We start from the raw sequence: 23,122 nt of genomic DNA, 5'->3' as shown, positions 1-23,122 counted from the left end.
ATTCATATTTCAAAAAAACAAATAATTGTGAATGTATCTGAAAGTAAAATAAATATTTGACAAATATCTATTGTCTTAAAACAATAAAATTGTTTTTTGCATTTGTTATTTTCTATAAATATACACTCCACAGACTGAAAGTATTTTCTTGCTTTTTTTTCTTGGAGCTAGAGGAAAAACTAGTATCTAACCTATGCCTCTCAACATCATGCAAAAATATTCCTGAACAGAAGGAGGAGTTAAAAAAATCTTTTATATTTATTTTAAAAAATATCCTAAGCTCTTACAACATGTAGAGAGGTATGTAATCTTATCCTCCCTTCTAATTATGCTGCAATCAAAGTATACCAGGAGTAAAACCACGTTTTAAGTCGAAAGGATTTTTGAAATGCAACTGGTCCCTATTAACACAATATAACAATTTTAAAGAAGTGCAACTGCCAAACATGTTCATTTTTTTTGCTGACATAATGCTCTTTTCTAGATATGGGAGAATGCCGAGGGAGGGTTTCTTTTCATCTCATTTTCTGTGTTTTTTTCCTTAATAAACATCTATAACAATTCTTCAAAGGTTTCTGTTGTAAAACTGCTTGGAAGTCATAAAGAGATTTGGGGATTTCAGATTTAAAATCTTATTGATATCTTCATTGTGTTAAAAGACTTTGAATATGATGACTATTTATACTCATTTGATTTTCCACTTACAAGTAAATATTGAAATTAGAGTATTTTTCCAGTTTTTCTCTTATATGGCAAGGATTTAATGCAATTACATCAAAGGAGAAATTCCTTGCATTGGATGGAAACTGAAATGCATGTTTATCCTACTGGAGTCTATTTTAGAAAAAGGAAACAGGATTTCAATCTGCCTAAGGTAGTTTTGATTTTGTATTGCAGGGAGGGGAGTTTCTGCTGACATGTTATTATTTTCTCACATTCCATAGTATGAATCTCAGACCAACTTTATAATTCTTAAAAAATTTTATCTGTTTTACAATCCCAGTGTTTGGCTCAGTGGCTTTTAGCAGCATATACAAAAAAAAAAAAAAAAAAAAAAAAATCAGAAATATTCACCTGAAATCTAGTTCTCTAAGTTTTTGGAGTCCTGTTCACATTTTACAGGGTCCTTCCAGTCTCTTTACTTTGTACAGGGCTCGTTAGGAGGTAAGAGAGCACATCAGCCCTCTTACTTATCCAGGTTATAATAACAGGAACCATATCATAGGTCTTGCCACTGATGCTGGGCAAACTGAAATGTTTGAATTCATTCTTGTACAAGGCATCATTTCACTCATTTTTAAGGTGCAGCTGTGGTTCTGAAACCAGAAGATGGAGTAGGTTGGTAATGGGCAGCTGATGCTCACAGGTTAACTTAGAGGATGACTAAGCTCTGTGCAGCTTTGCAGCAAACTGCTTGGGTTTCTGATTGCTGCAACACAAGCTTTGTGTCTTCTAGAAGGTTGAAAACATGGATGGGTTAGTTGCTGCTGTTAGCAGAAAGCCATTGCAATTGAGGGAAAAGAACAGCTACTGTAGTCTCATCTATCTCACATAAAATAATACCAAAACAGTTTAGGTTGAATGATAATTGTTAAAAGGCTGAGAAATTTCTTGTTTTAGTTTCTGGGTGATTTAGGTTTTTGTTCAAATAATATCTTTTTTTTCTTTTTTTAAATAATGTCCTACTTATTTTTGTAATTCAGGGCTGCAGTCTCTTCCTATAAGCTGCAAATATTAGTATATAGTGATAATAGTTAAAAGCACTTAAAAAGTGCAGTTATGACCACACTTGAGTCTTCCCTAATAGTTTGTTAATTGTACCAGGGTTCCTATTTTGAAAATTATTTCATTATTGTAAGCTACACTTTTGATTTCATGCTGGAAAAAAAAAAATACCCTGCACTCTCATTTTAAATTGGTCCCTGTCTGCTCTCACTCCATGTCCTGTTGCATGCAGAAAGTGAAATCCACAGGCCTGTAGTGGATGAAGCTAATATTGTCTGTGTCTTTCACTGCTGGCTGTTACAAAAATCAATACAAAAAACTTATGAGCATTCTCAGTACCCAATTCAATAGAAAATATGTCCCATTTCTGCAGCTTTTGCAGCACTATTTGAGCTTCCAGGGCATGGAGGTCTGGACATACTTTTTATTGAATCAGACCCTCAGTAATGTCTTCATATATTTTTAAAGAAAACTGTGAAGGTACACACTGAAATAAACAGTGAGAATGGTACAAGTTGATGGTTACACCAGAAAGCTTGAATCAGGATGTGAAGACTGAAATCTCTTTGGCTAGCAGCAGTTTCTTCTGCAAAAATATTTTATTTCTAACATAAGGTCTACTATATCTGGTTGTATCAACTTCAAAGAATACAAACATGGTGCCTTTGGCACTGCTTAATTTTAAAAATATCTACCCACCAATAAACCAGCAAGAGATACTAACTGTAATAAAAAAATTATGCCAAGTTTACCAGAACATGTTTCTCCTTCCTTCCCCCCCACCCATTTCTGTTTGATGCATTCCTTAAATATTCAAAAATATATTTTGAACTATTCTTATTTCTAAAAGTCTGATTTGTGTCAGCTCTATAACTATATTGAAGTGCCTGGAAGATATATACAGTCTGAGAGAAAGCAGTTGGCTCATGATAAACATAAGATGAAAGTGATGCTTCTAGGCAGAGATTCAAGGAAATTTCTGGAAGACCATCCTCCCTGTCAGCTGAAGACATCAAAACGTTCCTATGGGAAGGAAGTTCTTATTTCTTTTCATTGTTTTTGTATATACTTACCGTATTCAGTAAGTGGCATTTTGTGAAAAATTGTCTTCTGCATGCTCATCTGCATGGACTGAGGCAAAAATTTGTAACACTTCTAATGGCTGGGTAGGAATAATGCAGGCTTCAAAGAGGTCCTTAGTGGCATATAGGTGGAAATTGATACTGAGTCCAGTCAGAGCAATGACTGATGTGACAGATATATGGCTGTGATTTGTTGACATAAAATCTGGTGTCTGTGTTAAGAAGGCTAAATTTGCCTTGCATTTTCAGTGGCAAAGGAGAGGAACTGAAGAAGTAGATATTGTGACTTCAGACAAGCTAAGGGTCCCAGTTCTACCACCACTCCTCATGGATCCCATTTTCTGGTTTCTTCACTAGGTCATATAGCTGATGTGTAAAACATAGTTTTGTTTCAAGAACTGAAACAAATATATAACATCTTCTAGATTTATTTCAATGGTATTACCAATACCATCAATAATGATGGGTATCTTAACTTCTAAGGTAAGGTCTATTTGACAGTATAAAAAAAACCAAAAATGTAAATGTTTTAAAGCTAGTAAGGTCCCCTTGCTAACTGCTAAGAAAGCATTTAGACAGTCATTAGTGAAGCAAAAATGCTTTCTTTTTTGGTATGTTGTTTAACATATTTAAGGAATTTGAAAAACGTACATTGTTTACAGGTGGTGTGTGTGTCCTTGTGTGCTATTTTTTCCTTTTATTCTATTGATATATTTGATCACAAAAGCAAAGTCTGGTTGGATGGTTACCAACAGGATGATCAAACAGGGAAACAGGCTGCCCAGAGATGTTGTTGAGTCTCCTCCTGACTGGAGAGGGTCCTGAGCAGTTTGCTGCAGCTGAGACTGTGTGAGGAGGGGTATTGGTCTAGGGGGCTCTTCCAACCTCAACAATTTCATGATTCTTCAATTTTTCTACTAAGTTTCTACAGAGGTCCAAACATCATTTATGCTAATTTAGATGTTTTATAACTCTGATTTACAGAAAGTGCGTGTCAAGATTTCATATCATCCACTATACACTTTTTTTTTTGGAAGCAAGCTAAATAGGAATTATTTTATATTCTACATAAAATGAACTATGATTGCTTGACCTGCAGCTAATGAAGAAAGACAGCTTGCTCTTTTTAGGAGATTTTTAAAAATCAGACTGGGTGTCCACCTTCTGCAATTTCTGAAAAAGTATACATGTAGTTAACTCTATTCGCATGAATAATTTTGCAGGGAAAGTTTTCATCTACAAAATTACATGATTTAACCTGAGCAACTTGCAAAATTATCAGTATTAGTTGTTATTACAGTGGGGATAATACAGAGAAGATAGATCTTTCTTTGGAGAACTCATTCACTCTTCATGGACCTGGGGTCCTTAGATATAAAAACAGTTTCTTTAGATACTGTAGGAATCACAAAAATAGCAAAGATCTCTTTAAAAACCATTACTGTTTTTTTTTTTCTATTTCCACTGCCGTCAATCATTCTCCATTATTCTTTCTCAGGGCTATCATTTCCAGAGCTTTTTCTGTCCCTGGCAATCCTGTTTCATTTTCTCTGTTTCTCTCAGACAGTTGTGCACAGCAAAATGTTGCAGAAATTCATGTCCTTTTTTGTCAGACCCCAGAAAATCTTTGCAAATGCTCTAAGACTACTGACAGAGGTCTCTGTTTTATGGGTGGTGGTTGATATTGTTTTTTTCAGTTCTTGATAAAGTAGAAGATAATTGTCTCATCGAAGCTGTTCCTTAGTTCCTTAGTGTCTACCATAAGAAAACACTGAGTACCCTGTAATGACATCACAAAACATGAATGTATATAAACCAGAAATATTTATTATTCATAATTGTATATTTGTAATGCAATCTATTTCAAATGCATTAGATGAAGCACTCCATACTAAATTTAGCTATCTTTCGTTATGCCATGTTTGTTTTATTCAACCAAGTTTTATGTGATTATATTTCAACCATAGGATTGTCTATGAACTGATTGTGGGGATTATCATATTGTAAGTATAAGAAACTTGAGTTATTTTGATTGGTTGCATATGACATAGCTTTTTTTTCCATTAGTAGACTGCATGAACAGAACTTGTAGAAACTTGAAATTATTTTCATTGAGAATGCACTTCATAGTAATTTTCAATACTATATTCAAAGACAAATACCCTGAATGTACTTTTGAAAATATTTACTTTTATTTTTAATTTTTACAGTAGACTTCTAAAAAGAATCATTTTCATGATGGATTTTAATATAAATTGTTCATTAAGTAAACTGTAACATTTTTGGTAAATATATATAGTGGATTTTTTTGTACAGACACAAATATGTGTTTATATTCTATAAAAGAATTTAAATAAAGTAATTATTATTAGATTTAACAATTATTATTGTTCAGTTACTAGTGTTTTCGGAGCTGAAACATGGCAATGGTTTATACAGACATTAATTCTAAAAAGCAAATTTTAGTAGTCAAAAAACCAATCATTTTTCTAAAACAGGCCAACTAATATAGAAAAAGAACTGCTAAAAGTACTTATCTGTGTGAATTATGCTATTTATTTTTAATTTAGACACTGCATGAATTCAGTCTTTTCCATGATTGTATTATGTGCATTATCTGAAATAATAGAAAATAGATGAAAATCAACAGCTAAATATCTATATGTTTTAGAAGCTATCAAAATACATCTCACTTTGTATTTGACTTGTATATTATCTGTGTATTTATGAGAATCTTATTATGCAGGTTATAGCCATGTACTGGAGAGATATTCCCCCTTTCTGGTAATAATATGAGACCATTGTCAAAATCCAGGCAGATCTGAAGGTTGCCTGGTAGATGTGTGCATCCTCTACCTGTGGGAGTGTGCACAATGAAGTAACACTTTATGAAACCATGCTGCAGAGTCCAAGCTGAAAAATCAAATTTAGTGTGCAGAGGAAGGAAGTGTGAACGAACTGAATAGTGTATCTCCTCCTTAGCAGTTTAGAAATCTGCTCCTGAGAGATTATTTTGTTTGGAATTGTTCCTTCACACCTTCTACAGTGAGCTATTGGTTTTGCTGTCACTGATAATTCTTTTGTTTTAGCACCTTTATATCTTTTTGGCTTTACACCTTGTCACTTATCACAGTGTCTTTCCACTTGCACAAGGTAGTTAATGTAAAATTAAAATCGCTGAGGGTGCACTGACATTAAAACAGCACTGCACTCCAAAAAGTAGCAGCAACTTTCACATCATCCTCTGCATTTCTATTTTTACCCCAATTTTTATCAAAGGAAAGAAATATCCTTATAGGAGAATTATTTCCAAGAACAAACTGTGCAGCCAAGTTACCTAATTGATTGGAGAATTTTTCATTTCAGTTATGACCTTGAAGTCAGTGATGCCTGGAATGCCCCTCAGACCATGTCATGGGTGCTCTAGAAAAGATCTATCGTTAGATCAATTACTACAGCAATGGAACATCTGATCCTACCCTGGAAATTAACCAGGAAAAGTAGGTCAGCACACCTTCAGCTGACACAATGAAGTATTATGCTCTCAATGACCCAGGAAGGAAAGCACTAATGATTGATGGGAAGAGATATTTAAATGAGAAAGTTGAAGCACACTAGAATTAAGCACGTCAGAATGATCAAGCAACTCTAGACAGCCAAGTGCCTTCAGATAACAGTAATTTTGGCCAAATCTCACATGAGTTTATCCCTCTCCAAAACAACAGTCATATTTATAATGAAATTTAAAAGGATTCAGACTTCAAAGATCCTACAGTCTTTCCAAATGGCAGCCTTTTCTTCCTTTGTTCCATGTTTTCCATTAAAATTATTTGCCTTTCATTTGTTATCATAATCTACATATGTGATAGAAAGGCTGTTGCCATCTCTTCTGAGCAGCTAAAACCACTAAAACAGCTGTCAGAAACAATTTTGCAGGTTATCACTGACACAAGATTTGAGAAAAATTTTCTGAGTATGCTTCAGAGGCATTCTTTGAGTGAAAGCATGGAGAAAATCAACAAAATACTTGTGGTAATACATGAATATGAGAATTATATGCAAGTAATTTTAAATTATTCTATGGTCAGCATATATTTAAAAACCCCTTAGAGCAGCTTTTTTTGTTGTATGTTAGCAACACTTGTTACACCCCAGTCACTCAAACCTAGTGCTAAACCAACATTCTTTTGCTCTGTGCAGACACAATGGAGGAAACTCCAACCAAATAGTCTCAAGAGGTACAAATACACAGAAGGTTACTGGCAAACTATAGAAAATTCAGGAAAATTGTGAAAAAAGTCTATACAACAAAACATCACTTATCACAGCATAGACAGCCCATTGAACATAGAAAGCCTTTAAACCCATTTGATGCTAAGTTTTGTGAGAAGAGAGTTAGAAGAAGAAGAAAGCAGGTGAGCAGTGAGGCGTGTTGAGTCCTGGCTAAACAGCAGATCACAGAGGGTTGAAATCAGCGGCACAGGGTCTAGTTGGGCACCTTCACAAGTAGCTCCAAGGTTCAAGATTGGGCCAGTATTTTTTAACATATTTATCAGTGACTTGGATGAGGAGGCAGATGTCTTTTCAGGAGGTTCATTGATGACACGAAGCTGGGGCAGGTGGGCAATACCCCAGAGAGCTGTGCAGCCCTTCAGAAGGGCCAGACAACATTCTGAAACTCAACAAAGGCAGGGTCCTGCACCACCACAGGCTGGTAGCTGGCTTGCTGAAAAGAAACCCTGTAGAGAAGGACATGGGGGTCCTGATGCACAACAAGCTGTCCATGAGCCAGCAGCACCTCTGTGACCAATTGGCCAAGAAGGCCAATGGTACTCTGGGGTACATCAGGAAGAGCATTGCCAGGAGATCAAGGGAGGTGACCCTGCCCCTGCACCCAGCCCTAGTGAGGCTGCATCTGGGGTGCTGTGTCCAGTTCTGGGATCCTCAGGACAAGAGAGGCATGGGGCTTTTGGAGCAGGACCAGCAGAGGGCAACAAAGATGATGGCAACTCATCAATGTCTGTAAGTACCCAAAAAGAGAGTGTCAAGAAGATGGAGCCAGGCTCTTCTTAATGTTTCTAAGCTAAGAGACTTTCTCTCCAAGAGAGAACAAGTAGAAACTAATGCACATCTGAATATGAGGAAGATCTTTACTGCATGGATGATGGGACACTGGAACCTTTCCCAGAGAGGTTGTGGAGTCTCCTTCACTCAAGAAATATTCAAGAACCATCTCAGCAGAATCCTGCACCATGTGCTCTAGGATGATCCTGCTTAAGACAAGAGGTTGGACCAGATTCACAGAATATCTTGGGTTGGAAGGAACCCACAAGTATCATCAATTCCAAATCTTGAATAAACGGCCAGTGCAGGGATTAAACTCACAACCTTGGTTTTATCAGCACCATGCTCTAACCAACCAATCACCCATTCTGTGAAATTGTTGTTTAAAGTCTGAGAAATTTTTGTGAAGGCAGAAGGATTTCTCAGAAGTTATTGCTTTTTAGAACAACGATCAGATAAAAGGTTTGGTTTTGATGAAGTGTGTTAAGGATTATGCAATACCTTTCCCAAGGTTTCTGGGACCAACACCTTAAAGAAAGAAAAGGTGACGGATCTTGCGGGTCTCTTACCAGATTGACAATTTATTTTTTTGCCACATCTGAAGACAAGGCTATACTTGCACTTGCCTTTTCTACAGCTAGTCCTCCAAAGACACAGCAAACACTTCGAGTAGCCAGGGATTTGGGGTAGTTAATGTGTTTGCAGATTTTTGGTTCAATTGTTGTCAATTAAAATGACCTAGTTTTTGTATTCAGCAATTAAAGCCACACCTGTCATAGGATATTCATAATTTAGAACTAGTTTACTGCATCAAATTTTTCTTGACTACTAGGAAGAGAATTTACAATGTGCTGTTTTTACTAAATAATTGAGGGAAACATTGCTTACTTCATTGAATATTTAAAACGGGTGTATAAGAAATATGAAACACCTGTACAGAAGATTAAACTGAATTTCCTAGAGCTTGAATGACTCTAGGAGCTGAATGTATGAGATTTCTTTTTTCTTTTTTTTTATTTTTTTATTTTTTAATGAAAATATGTAACTATGATGCTAGACCTTACAAGAGGCTGTACTGGAATTGTTTAAATTTATGGTGTTACAGCCACTGGAGTAGAGTGGACAGGGAGTCCAGAGTATGTGCAATGAGTACTTCAATGTACTTCAATGTTCAATGCAGAAAAAGTAGTTATGAATGTTTGTTGCTGCATTTTTATCTCTCTCTTTCAAGTATAATCAAAAGGCGAATCTTGAGATTGGGAAACAGTTGGAGCCACTGATTTACTATCTCAGTCAAGCCCTATTAACTGCAACCTCAATTGTTTTTTTAGACTATGATTTGGGTTCTGCCAGATATAATTAAAAAAAAGTTGCAGTAATTTGTTTCCACCATTTTACTGTGTCTCCTTAGGTCCTTGGCATTTAAGGGCCACATTATTTTATGTTTCCAGAAAATGTGTGAAAATTATTGGAAAATATTTCCAATTCTAACCGGCAGAAATTCTGAAGTAGCTCATAAAAATATTTTTCCCTATCTGGTATATTATTATTTAATTTCTCTTTTAACTAGATTTTTATGCTCACATACTTATTTTTCTCACATACTGATGAAAGCAAGCAAAGCTTTTGGTGCCTGAACTAAAATAAAACATAAAAAAACCCAGTGGTGCTGCTGCAAGTATATGAATACACTGTGGTGATAAGTGTGATCTAATTCAGTTATTTTATATAAGCCACATAGAACTAATTTTCCTATTTGAACAGCACCCTGTGAAATTAGCTGTACGCATTCTTCTTAAAACATTCAGTGCTAGGTTATTTACTTATATAAATTATTATATAATTTATATAACCACATTATATTCATATCAGTAAATAAAACACATTAGATAGATGAAGGCAACAACTCCACCAATTCTTCACTGAGGTAAGCAGGAATATCTCTATTTAAACCAGATTTAAGTCTCTCATCTGAAAAGGAATTTCCCTCTTTGATATGTAGAAAGCTCCTAATTTTCACGGCTGGTATCTTCATAAAAAGTATGTTTAAAGATAAGTATTTAGGCAACCACAGTCTGTTGTATTATTAGCAAGTGGGAGAAATGGACTTCAAAACCTGGACTTGCAAAGAGCTCAGAAATAACTTAGAGAAAAAAGTCTTCCAGAAGTAGGCAAACTGGGATTAGAAAGGAATGTTTCTAGATTATTTTTTGGATTTTTTAAGAAGCTTGAAGCAAAACATGTATTTCTAGGGCAATTCTTATGTTCTGATTTTTTTGCCTGAATGCTTGTGGAACACTTTCATTATGTATCATAAATGATACAATAAAAATGTCACCTGGAAATTATGATTTGGTTTGAGGTCTGTCAGGTCATTTTTAAGAGCATCAACAAATGGTGTAAGAAGCACTACAAAGATCATTTTGTAATTAGGAATGGTGTGCTTGTAGTGTTGATTAATTTCAGGCAAGGATTTCTGAGTACACTGGATATATAGCAGAGTTTTTTAGTATAATTAGACTTTGAATGCCAAGGTTGTGATCAATAAGAATTAAAAGACCATTTTCAAAAGCTATATTTATACAATTTATACAATCACTTTTTCTTTCCTTTAAATATCTCAAAGCCTAAGGCATAAAATTTGTCAGGATTCTATGCTAGTAACATCAAAACCTCTACTTCTTTTCTTGCTCCATATAATAGTTACCTAACCTTTTAATTTTCCATGTAAAATAAAGTTTGTTGATATTTAGTTCATTTGTATTTAGTTTAGCAGGTGCCAATTTAATTAATAATCAACCAAATGACATTCTAGATTTGCTTTGGATAGCAGTTCAATGCATTCTATTGATTTTTGTATTATTGGACTAGATGTTGTCATCATTATTACTGTGTGCCATGCTTCAGGCAGAATTTGAATTAACCAGTAGTATTTCAGTACAGGGAATTTTTTGTCTTTCAGCGTGGAAATTGTATTATTGTTCAGCAATAAACTACAATAAACTATTTTCAACATCCTTTTGGGGTACTTGGTTTTTTTAATTTTTATTTTTAGAAACCCTTATGAGTTTAAAATATTCAAAACAAAATGCTTCCAAATGTTTTAGCTTATTTATATACAAGAAAGTTTTTGGGATTTGTTATTTTTGTTAAGGGTCTGCTATATTTTCTTCAGAATATACTACTACTACTACTACTACTACTACTACTACTACTACTATTACTATTACTACTGTGATGTTACCTAGCATTTTAACAGGAGGGCTGAGGTGAGGCAGTTGTTCTGTGGATTAACCTTTATTTTGTCTGCAGTACAAGCAGCACACACTATTCAAAATTAAATCAGTTAAAGGAAGGTGTCTTGCTCCAGTGAGCCATGGGAGCTCCTCTGCAAGGGAACCAGTCTTGGCATGGACATGGGTTACAATGGAGAAATGCTAAAGTATGTTCAAAACCTCCATAACTCCAAGAAATTGGACATCTTGTATTACATTTTACATACTTGTGATTCCCTTGGGAAAGAGTGTTTCCTTGCAGGAGCAACAGAATTTGAGAATAGTGTAGACTTCTCTCTGTTTTCTATCCTAAAAAATGTATTTCTTTTGAAACTAGCACTTCTCATGAATGTAGGAAGTTTTGTAAGGAGTACTGCAGCCTCAAACTTTATAACTACTAGGCAAAATTAAAGGCCACAGATACTCAGATCTGAACAGGGGTCTGTTCCATATCAGGCTGACTATTCTTATGACTAATGAAGTATTGGGAGTATGGAAGAGGTATATCAGCTACATCTGGTTTTGCAATAGGGTTCAGATTAGACTCAGCTCTTTCAAATGTTTACAAAGATTTTAGAAACAGATGGAGACTCAGAGCTAAAGCTAGAATTTTTCACAGAGTTATGGAATGGTTGAGGTTGGAGTGACCTCTGGCAGTCATCTTTTCCAATGCCCCTTTTCCAGCAGGGTCACTGACAGTACTCTTCTAGAAGTGATAGTCATTAGCACATTTTTGAGACACTGGTAAAAACTCAAGCAAACAAATTAAAAAATTACTTTCCAGGTAACAAAAAGGATGAGAAATTGAAGAAAGAAAAGGATTTCCCCATCCTCCTGTGGGAAATTTGTTTACTTAGAGAGAGTGTCCTCTGGTCAGGTGGCCATGCAACTGTAAACTACAAAGCAAAAGTATGTGGCTATTTAAGGAAAGGCATTCTAAACACAAGTCCAAAGAGGTACTAATATAGAATGACCTGCTTTGCAAGATGGAATAAAATATGTAATTAAAGTAATAACATCTAGTCCCTTTTGAGGACTTTTTCCAAACTTTGCTTAATTTGAATTTCACATACTTGACATCTTGTTTTGACAATTCATCTGATTATATCAATATGTCACATTATGCAATAATAGTGAAACATGATGTATTTCAGCACAATGAGTCATCCTGATGGCATGTCAGATCCAACATATTCCAAATCAAAGTTCTTTAAATCATGATGATTGAAATCTATTTAAGAGAGCTTTCCCTGTTCAGATTATTTGTATTTTCTATTGCTTCTGTTAAATTAAGCTGGATCTTTTACAGCCTGCCTCTGTTGACTCAGCTATCTTTCACTTTAAGTCAACACATAAGAGAAAACAGAGATGTGCAAAACCTTGGGGGTAAAAGGGAGAACAAAACAACCTTCCTCTTCTTGTACTTTTGGCCAGGTTTGAAAATAAACATCTAGAGGCTTAAAGTAAATTTCATTCCAACAGTAATTGAGTTCCTACACCTCTCTTAATAATCAAGATATTCTGCCCTTAAAAGCTGGGGCCAAGTAAAAGAAGTTGGGACATTTAATGAGTAAATCTTCTATTGCAAACTTTGGGCAAAAATCTCATTATTGAGTCGTGTCAAGAATTTCTGAAATAAAGTTTCATTTTTTCTTACTCCAAGAAGGCAGAGCTAAAGATAAAACATATGCTTTTATTGCTGAATTGTAATAAAAAGTAAATACATTTTTTTAAAGAAAAAATATGCATTCTCTTTCCAGTTTTGTTACCTGAAGAAAAATTCCTGAGTTTTTTATGAATGTTTCCTTTGCCAGGATAGAATATTTGGATATCAATTTAGTAGAAGAATTACTTGATATCATTTTCTGTTTTTTGTATGAGGGGACATATGGATTGTTTTCTTCCCCCTTTATTCCCCACTATTGCTGAAAAACACAGGAGACCTGTTATTTATGGGAGATGATAAATTTCCTCAGATGCAAGAGTTCTGTTGAAGTCTGGATGAACTTGATTCAGCCTTTTTGCTGAAGCATCTTGGCAGGACCTGTATGATGTCAGTGTCTTCCCTAGCTTTTTTGAGAAGGAATTGGTGACCTAGTTGTGGAAATGTTTAGAAAAAAGTTGCTTCAAGGGTTACATACCTTATTAGCTGCTTTTCCACTGCTGAACATTACTACACTTAATCCTAATGGATGTGATATACACACACCTTAGCAGGCAAGAGGGTCACCCTGCTGAGTGGATTTCAGGCTCCTCAGAAAGTGATACAGCAGCAAAACCATTGCATTAACCAAAATAACTGCCAATGATCATGACAGGTCCTGGCATTGGGTGGAAAGGGCAGGAATCCTGGCACTCCTCTGTTTTCTCTGCCTCTTCAGCAGGAATTCTGTCATTCACTGTGAGAGGAACCTCCTGTCCACTGCCAGACTTCAACTAAACATAACTGGGAACTTAATGAAAAATACAACACTGAGTCTGTGAACCTTCTAATTTGAAATCCTACTGTATATGTGCTGAAGATGGGAGGGGAAAGCAACGATAAAGGAGGACAGTGAATGTTGAATACGAGATTATTTTTTTGCAAAATATATTTCTGAACCCACTGAAATGCAAGCTGACAAACATTGCTGAAATGCCTTATATCAGGGTTATTTTTTGTATAGATTATGAATTTAAATGATGTATGGAAGCCTCACTTTCCCTTTTTTAAGGGGATAAACCTGGTAGATAGCATCTTTACCCCCAAAACTGCATGCATTATTAGGTAAAATCCAAGCCTTTTCAGAATAGTAAACCATATTAAAAAATTTTCATAGGTAAGAATATTTTCTTCAGTAAACCAGTGTATTTTTGAGTAGAACTCCTGGCAGAAACCAAACATATTTTTCATTATTATCCATTTGATAAGTGACAATATTCCTGTCTGATTTTATTATATGAAAAAATAACCCAGAAAAAAATCCAGACAGCATGTATTAAAGTGAGATGTGTGTAAGTACCCTACACTTTGACAAGATGATCAAATAATATTCATTACAGACATTCACAAAATATATCTGTAAAGGCTATTAGACATATGAATAATTATAACTCCCCTGGAAACAATGCAATGTTTGATTTATTGTATCTTTAAAATTTTCATGTTAGCTGTTTCTGTACATGTAGTTTGAGACTGAAATTTTGGGGCAGATTTTTCTCCTTTGCTTGCAACTGGGGTTTCAGGATAAATTTTCCTTTTCTTCATATTGCTTGAGTTCTGATTTTTGTGGGGTTAGGAGCATGCTCTCTGATTATTTTTTTAATATTACATTTTTTACATGGCTATATTTGCTAGCCAACAGCTATATTTCAGTTTATCACCAGACTGCCTTGCAAATGGAAGCACTTTATAAAACAACTGAAATCACAATACCCAATAATTCAGAAATATTGGACTACTTCAAATTTTTATAAGCTCTTAAATTTTGAGGTGATCAGGGTTCTGAGCTTGCATTGCACAGAATAATTTAAAATTATTGGAGCACTTCACATATTTTTAAAACCACTTCAGCTAGGAAATGATGGGGTTCCAGAAATATGTGGCCTATAAGAGTATAAAATTATCAGAGAGCTTAAGTGTTTCATTGTGAAAGTGATCAAGGTTCCTTGCTTGCACATTGCAAAGCAATTGAAAATTACTGGAGTGCTTCAAGTGGTTTTTAGGATTTTAAGTCCTTCCTGCTCAAACACTCTTTAAAATTTTTAATGTTTCTAATATTTTTAATTTTTGAGTATGCACCCGTTATCCTGCTTTTCCTTATTTGGGGTTTTTCCTTTGTTGTTTATTTTAGGTCCAAATATTTGTCTTTCAGAGGTCTCAGGGTTAAATAAGTCTTGAAATCCTTTAGCTTCCAACACATAGGAGCTTTGATGAACTCAACTGTGATATTGCTTTTGGAGAAAACAATTTAAGGAGTAATTTTTATTAATGTCAGTATCCATAGCTGAAACCTGAAGTTGTGCCTATAGCTTTTATTATTTATGGAGTACTTTCCATAGGTAACTTACTTAATTAAAAAATTTATAAGGTTCAGATTTTAATTAAAATTATTTCATATTTCTTCTGATATTACCATGTTTTTTTAAAATTACCTTTAAAACATTGGGATTTTCTTTGTGTGCCTTTCTTTCTCCTCCTCTCCTTTCTGTCTTCAATACACACACTGCACAAACCACTGGTATATCATAATTCATTCCCTCACAGCTCATTCTCAGTACTATGTTTTGGTAGAACTCACAGTGGGTAGAATTTTGAGCTGGATTTATCATCCACACAAGAGAATCATAATAGTTCTATATTTTAAGAAGAGAAGAAAAAAGCCCTATAAAGTGCATCATTCTGCAATGCATTGTTTCTGTACATTGAATTTATGACTGTAAAAAGGAAATCACTTGTGTTATACAGGTATTCTATTGTGTGCATTTAAAAATTTAATTCAGTCCCTAACGTGCTATTTGTTTTACTTAACTGTTTTCATGAACTTTGCTTATTTCAGGTCTATATTTCCTTACCTTATCTGTTATCTTTTTTATCTTACCATGCTTTTTTTTTTTCTTTTTAGGTTTGTGTAGTTGCAGGGCAAATTGTTTAAACTAAAAAGGATGACTTAATTTTTATCTTCATGTTGTATTTATTAACTATATTAGTAATAAATAATTTTCTGAAAAATTAAATACATTATAGAGAGGATTTTAAAATCTTTGTGCAACTAGATGGAAATTTTCTTTAACTAGAAGAGTATAATCATAGACTTAAGACAAAGCAACTAAAAATACTTGCAATAAATACATCAGATTATTTTTATGATCAAAATGGAAATACTACATTTTTTAAAATAATATTGCATTCATTTTCATGTTACTGTCTTCACTTTTAAGGTATGTAGAACAGGCATGATTCCTAGGAACTAAATTTGAATTGACTGTTAGTAAACTTTATAATGTTTTTTTATCATTCCGTTTTGAGATTTTTAAATTGTGAGCTTCCAAAATGTGCTTACAATGTAAGAAAAATTTTTAATTAAAAGATTATCTACTTGTATATGTTTTATGCTTGCTGTCATAGTGTCCTTCAACCATTTATGACCCATAGAAAATGATAATAAATTGTTTTTGTTTTAGAAAATCACATTAATATTGGCTACAGATATATCCCTGCCAATATATCAATATCAATGTTAAAATAATGGTTTTGCTGTTTTCAAAAATGAAATGGCTATTACAATTATAATTGTTAGAATAAGGAAGATAGATATATTCAGGGCTTTAAAAGACTGAAATCTGTAAACATTAGTATAGAAATTGTTTGCAGTGTTAACATTTACCACAGACTGAATTTTCTGAGTGTTACAATAAATCATATTCTATTGGGTGAGTGCCTGGCCTCTATTTTTCAAGGTAGTATTTTCAAGTATTCAATGTGATCACAAGAAAAAAAGATGTTTGGACCTGTAGTTCATCTTAATCAAACTGAGTTTAGAAAAGCAAAAAGTGATGCCTTCAGTAGGCACAAAAATCCCTTCCTTGACATTTCTCTCACAGTTTTTGGTCACAGTAGGTATCTGAATTTTGGGAGAGATTTTTTGGGGTAACTGAAATAACTGCCCAGGAAGTGATGATGATATAGCTTTCTACCACACTACTGTTGCCTTTTCATAGCAGATATATACTGATTCTGCTATATGGAGGATATACAGCAGATATTCAAGGAACTGCTGTATGAAGGCAACAAACTCTTGGGTTTGCTTGGACTGTGTGCTGTGTCAGTGCAGTGGTAACACTGTGCCATGGGTGACAAGGTCCAAAGAGTGAGCATCTACCAAAGGGGTCCAAAACAGCCACCAAAGTAACCTGGGAGAGCTACTGAGTGGAGACTGGCTAAATTCTCATTACAGGAGCTGGACAACAGTTTTGTGTTAGTCTCTTTCCTATTGAAAAAATAATAAAAAAAAAATCTCTGCATAAGGATGTACTGCTATCTACAATCAAAGTCAGGATACTTCTCTAAGTATACTTTTGATCTTGGTGAGGATGACCACCTTCAGGCAGTCTTAAGCAGCAAAATAATCAGTGCCTAAGGCTGTTCCTTAGAACTTATTAATAAGTTTAGACATCTCATAAATTTGCTGCTGAAAACAATCTGAATTTTACAAATGTATGCATATATTTCTCTAATTTTCATATATATACCAAATTGTTTAGATAGTGTGACCTAATTATTTGGTGCACTTTCACCATGCTTCTCTTATGTTGGTAATTTTAGAACTTCTGGGAGGGTCTAAAACAATATTTCTAGAGGGGAGAAAAAAAAAAGGAAATTACTTAGTAAATACAGTCCACATGACCTACTTTTTAGGAAGGGGGAAATACAGCTTTTCACCTAAGTAGCACATATGGTGTGGCACTGTGGATGATGTGTAAATTGGTTTATGAGAGGTTTGTGTACAAATACTCATAAAGTCTTCTGTTAGGGGCACATATGTATGTTGGTATTTTCCATTTGTGGGGTTTGGATTTTATTTCTTTCTTATTTCCAACCAAAAATTGGTCACAGCTCTGTTTTTTTTCCCTCAGATATTTTTATAATGGTTATTCATTCATATTGGAACTCAGGGACTTTGAACAAGGGGATTAATTTATTTTAGCACTTCAACTAGAGGGTGATGAACAGTTAGGTATAGAGAGCCTCCTAGAGAAAGGGAATTAAGAGACATTTTACCACAACAAAACTATTGTTTCCTTTACCTTCTGCTGAAAATTCAATTAATTTGCCAGCTGAGCACTATAGTGAAAAGCCAAGGAGTGACAAATAGAAGTGTGTGTTAAAAGGGGAGCTTATAACAAAATTAGAGGTTTCAGAAATGTTGAGAGTTTTCCTAAACCTTACTAAATTTTATGGTTTTCCTATAGCTTACTGGATTCCTAAAACATTTATTTCATGGTTTATCACAGATGTCTTCTGCAGCATTCCCTATCTTGCTGGGCAGTGCTTCTTTCATAGAACACCTGTGAAATAGTAAAAAAAAAAACAAAACCAAAACCAAAAAACAAACAAACAAACAAAAAACCCAAAACAAACAAACAAACAAAAAAAAAAAAACAACCCCAAAACCAATGAAAAAAACAACAACTAAAAACCGAAATGATTTTAGTATTTATTCCCTCTTGTATTTCATTTTGGACACTGAAGTACTGAAGTTAGACCTGAGTGCTTTTTTTCCACAAATTTATGGGTTTATTTACTTCCAGACATAAGATATGAAGGAGCACGTACATTTCCCAAAATGAGTTCCTAAATGCATCTTCCCAAAGGCTGAATACTCACAAGTCCTGATTGATCAAAATCAGCCACTCCAAATCCCTCATCACACACAAAAATTCAAAAAAAATCTTGAAATCTTGATCTTGAATAAAAGGCCATAACATTTTTATACTGTGAATTTTGGAGAGAGCACATATTCAAATGGCCTACACTTCCAATAACTTTAAAAATTTCCTAAGGGAGGGGAAGTAAATATTTGAGTCAAAGTCAGAATCTGTAGGCTGAGTAATGATAAATTTGGTAAAAACTAGATCTGCAACTTCTGAAAATTATGTTGGCTGATAAGTATGATTGGCATTTGTTCACTTTCTGAATGGTAATAAAATGTGGTAAAGATGGAACTTTTTAATAAAAATTTTACTTAGAAACACTGAAAGCTGTAGTAACGCTGTTTTAATATTCCAAATTCATTACAATTTTAGTTCTATTCATATAATTGTGATTTTTTACATTCTTATATATTTTCCAACATACAGTTACATTTATAGCATAATCAAAGCAATGTTGTAGGAAATCAGAAAGGAATATATATATTAGTCATTTTTTTAATCCCAAAGCTTCATGGTTAAAATATTGTAAAAAAAGCCTTTTAGAATCATCAGAAAAAAGTAAAATGCTGGATATCAAGAAAATGTTCCTGAACAAACATTTATAAACACACATATTAACCAGTATACTTTTTTTGCAACATTGATATGATTTTGTAACATATTGTATTTTAATGGGATATGCTACGCGTGAAAAGGAAAAGGAGACTTGAATTAAACCAGCCCTTTTCAATTTTTTTGAGAAATAAAAAAATCTACCCACTTCACTGGTGTTTAACATATGAGGAAAAGCAATTCATACACAGCACGAATTTCTGTATGCAATTTATATATTAAAAAAAAATAAATTAAGAATAATGTTTTTAAAAAAATATCTCTGTGGAAGGTTGTCACTGTGAAATATAAGAAAGGATGGACCATTTACCTTCCTAGAGAGTGAGTGTGTGTACCATAAATTAGTAGAAATTTAAAGACTGTGTGGGGTTAGTTGATTAAGTATTTTAAGCAGTTAGTTAGATAATACCTTTTATTCTTATTGCAAATGGGAGAGAAATTGACCTCTTCCTGCTAATTCTCTATCTAACTTCAACTATCACAGGAATAAAATGATTGCTATGCAAAATGAAATAGATCTTACAGAACTGCTTGCTTTTCTTTGTGGTTTTTTTTTTTTTTTTTTTTTTTTTTTTTCTGGGTTTTTGGTTAGATTTTGGGTTTGGCATTTTGGAAGCATGTTTTTTTTGTTTTTTTTTTTTTTGTTTTTTTTTTTAATTTCCCTGGTTTTAGGGTTTATGTTTTTTTACTTTGAAATATATGACAACTTTTCTTTCCTAAACCTCTGGTAAATGTGATTGGGTGTTTGGACTGTAATGAAGAAAAGATAAAAGACATTTTTTAATGTTCTTTCAATCTATTTTTACTTGACTTCCTATAAAAATTAGGTTTATACAGTGATCCTCAGTCAATTACTCCAGTACTTACCATACATCCAAATCCACACAGTACTGGAACTTCATTTGAAGGAGAAGGCCCAGAAACATCAGGTTTTATCTCCAGTGTGGAGTTCAAGCAATAAACTCACAGTTTTTTCACATGCCACAATGGTGCTGTCCCAGGACTTAGGGGTGAAAGCAGTACAGCTGGGATTGTAACTGTGTGAAGGCTTGGGTAACACTTCTGAGGAGAAAAAGGCACAAATGAGTTCAAAAGCCAGGCTGCATTGTGTCCCCTGATAATTATGTACACTGTTGAGTATCTAATTCTGTCAGTGGCACCCAGCTGCCCCTGCATGTGGCTGAGGTGTGTAGCACTGACTCCAAAACTGGTAATACTCAGAAGGGCTGGGGCTCTAGAGTTTGTTATATTTACACACAAGATCCTGGTACCAGCCACAGACCTGTGGGACCCTACCTGGGACATAGCAAAGTTGCCATTTGTTGGCTCTCATTTAAAAGGCTGAGCCAAGTGGTCTTTCCTTGATTATTCACTCTGTGACACTGCTGATACTGCTTCTGCTTAGAGTAAAAACAAAACACTGGTCTTTTGCCCAGAACAACCTGCAAATTCTGAGATGGTAGGAGATACAGAGAACTTGTCAGCTGGGATTTAAATGGTTTGGCTGATGGGCAGCTGCTGTGGCTGGCTCTTCTCACAGGAGGACCAAACCAAGCTCTTACCTCTGCCCTTATAAATTTGCTTGAACATCTGCTCAAAGAACTGGGCACTGGTTATATGCATGAAGCCAAAATTCTTGTGAGGCCATTTGCTGACTCAGAAAATCCAGTTATTTTTCTGCTCTGGTGCTACTAATTTTAAATGACTCCATGTTAATTTAAATGAAACAATTAATTCTCAGAATTGATTTTTTTTTTTTTTTTTTTTAGATGAGTCATTAGGCTCAATTCTTCATTTTCTGTTCCTCTTTGCAAAGTATAAGGTGTAGTACTGGTGAAGATCAGGCCCCTGGCTTGCCTTTAACGAAATTTTGAAAGGGTTGTTTATTTTAAGTGTTTATCTAAAATGTCAGTCTCTTTGCAGTCTGGGAATCACTTACATCTGCTAAATTTCTTCTCACCTACTTTCACTCTGTGTCCTCCCCATTCCTGCATCCCTAGGGCCATCTGCAGGACACCTCTCTGGTTGAACCTGCAGGTAAAGTACCTTCACCTTCTCCATGGGGTTTGCCTTCAGGAGCCCTTTTCATCCCACAGTGGCAATGACTACTTAGATGGGGCCTCTTTGAAATCAGATCTACTTTAGTAATATCATAATAGGTGAAAACTTGCATTAACTACTAGCCTCTTTCAAAAATATCTAGTCTCACGTTCCACAGAATTTTTGAATGCAATTGTTCTTTATGCAGGACTAGAGTGATAACTGATCAGGAGTACTTGAAGGAAAAGTGATTTTAAGTGGGACAGGTGCTTTTTAGCCACCTGGTCAGCTCTGTAAACAGCAGGGTGTAAGTTTCTAAGTGCATGAAATATGTAATTTGGTATTTTTTTCATATCTTGTCTGTTTAGCTTAGTGGTTCATCCAGTGCAGGTTTTGTGGCCACTGGATGAGAATAGCCACTAAAACAGTGGGGTCATGCTTCATGGATTTTTGGCTTCTGTTGTAGTTGTTGTTTTGTTTGGTTTTATTTTGTAGTTGTTCTTGTTTGGTTTTTTCCTGTAATCACTTCAGATATTAAGAACAGTTAGATTTTATATTTGTGTGGGGTTTGATGGTTTTCTAGTTTGTATAAATGGACAGCAGGGGTTTGCAGCCCTCTTCCAAAGAGAACATTAGTCACCTCACAAATTGTCTGGCTGGGAGGAAACCCACTGATGCTGACACCAGAGAGAACAGGGGGAAAGATGTTCTCCTGACATTGAATGCAGGTGAGATGGCTACTGGGAATCTCCAGTGCAACTCAGCCAAATTTCTTCCTGAAAGTCCGTGGCCTAGAAGACATTGCTTCAGAGCAAATTTGATCCAGACTGGTTCCTGAGGTCTGCTTTCTGCTTTTCATTCAGCTCAGAGAAAATTTCAGCAGTCAGGCTCTGGAGGAGCCAGGTCCTGCCTGCTGCCACTGTGAGGAAGGGCAGGTGACCTGTCAGCTCCCCAGTTGCTTGGGTCCCTGCCCAGAGAAACGACAGGGTCAGTGGTCAGGCTGGCAACTGCCTGTTTCAAAAGGGCAGCTTTCAAGCTTAACCTTGAAAAGGAGTCTTCTGGGATTTGCATCTGCTCTTTAAAGCCTATGGAATCCAAATATTAGCTTCCTAAAGATGACTCCCCCTGGCCCGGAAACCAGTACGTCCAATAAGAACACTGCAGGGCTTCACCAGTCAGGAGCTTCACTTATTTATTTGGAACTTTTGTATTTATTGCTGAGTGGCTCCTTAGTTTTATTTGAAAAGGAAATTGACTTCTCTCTCTCTTTGTCATTGCCTTGTTAACAAGGAGGAGGAAAAGCTGCCTAATCTCGACATTATGAGAGTTGTTAGAATTGATCCCAAGTGAACTCTGGAGAGCAGAAAGTCAGATCACCTCTTTGTTTTGTTCCAGGGGGTTACCGAAAGGGAATGACAGCCTTCAAGGGACCTATTTTCCACTAGCTGAAAGACTGCATTAAGCAAGCATGTTTAGTGAAGGGTAAAGAGAGTACCAGTGGGAGCGAGTGCGTGCACCACCACAGCAGGCAGGGGCTGAGAGCAGAGGAGCAGATGTCTGCTGTGCAGAGCTCTCTAAAGAGCCCACGTGGGCCTTTCTGCCTAATTCAGCATCGCAGACTGGATCCTCTGCAGCATCCTCTGGGCTTCTGGTACAGAATGGCTGCAGGCAGCCTCTTCTAGCCTCTCCTTACCCACCAGGCAGAAGCACTGCTTGTTGATCTAGCTTGCTCCACACAGGAGGTGTTGGGAAGCAGGGATTTCTGTTGTAGTGGTTAGATTTCCCCATTCATCTTTGTGTAGAAAGTATCCAAAATATTTTGCCATACTGCTTTTTGGGTGAGTTCTTAACATTCCTGTTTGTTTAAATATGGCTAATAGTATTAGTATATTTCCCAGTACCACAGAGAAA

This window comes from Oenanthe melanoleuca, chromosome 2, assembly GCF_029582105.1.
Source record: "Oenanthe melanoleuca isolate GR-GAL-2019-014 chromosome 2, OMel1.0, whole genome shotgun sequence".
Lineage (NCBI taxonomy): Eukaryota > Metazoa > Chordata > Aves > Passeriformes > Muscicapidae > Oenanthe > Oenanthe melanoleuca.
The sequence above is the reverse complement of the archived record's forward strand: the minus strand, read 5'-3'. Positions refer to the sequence as shown.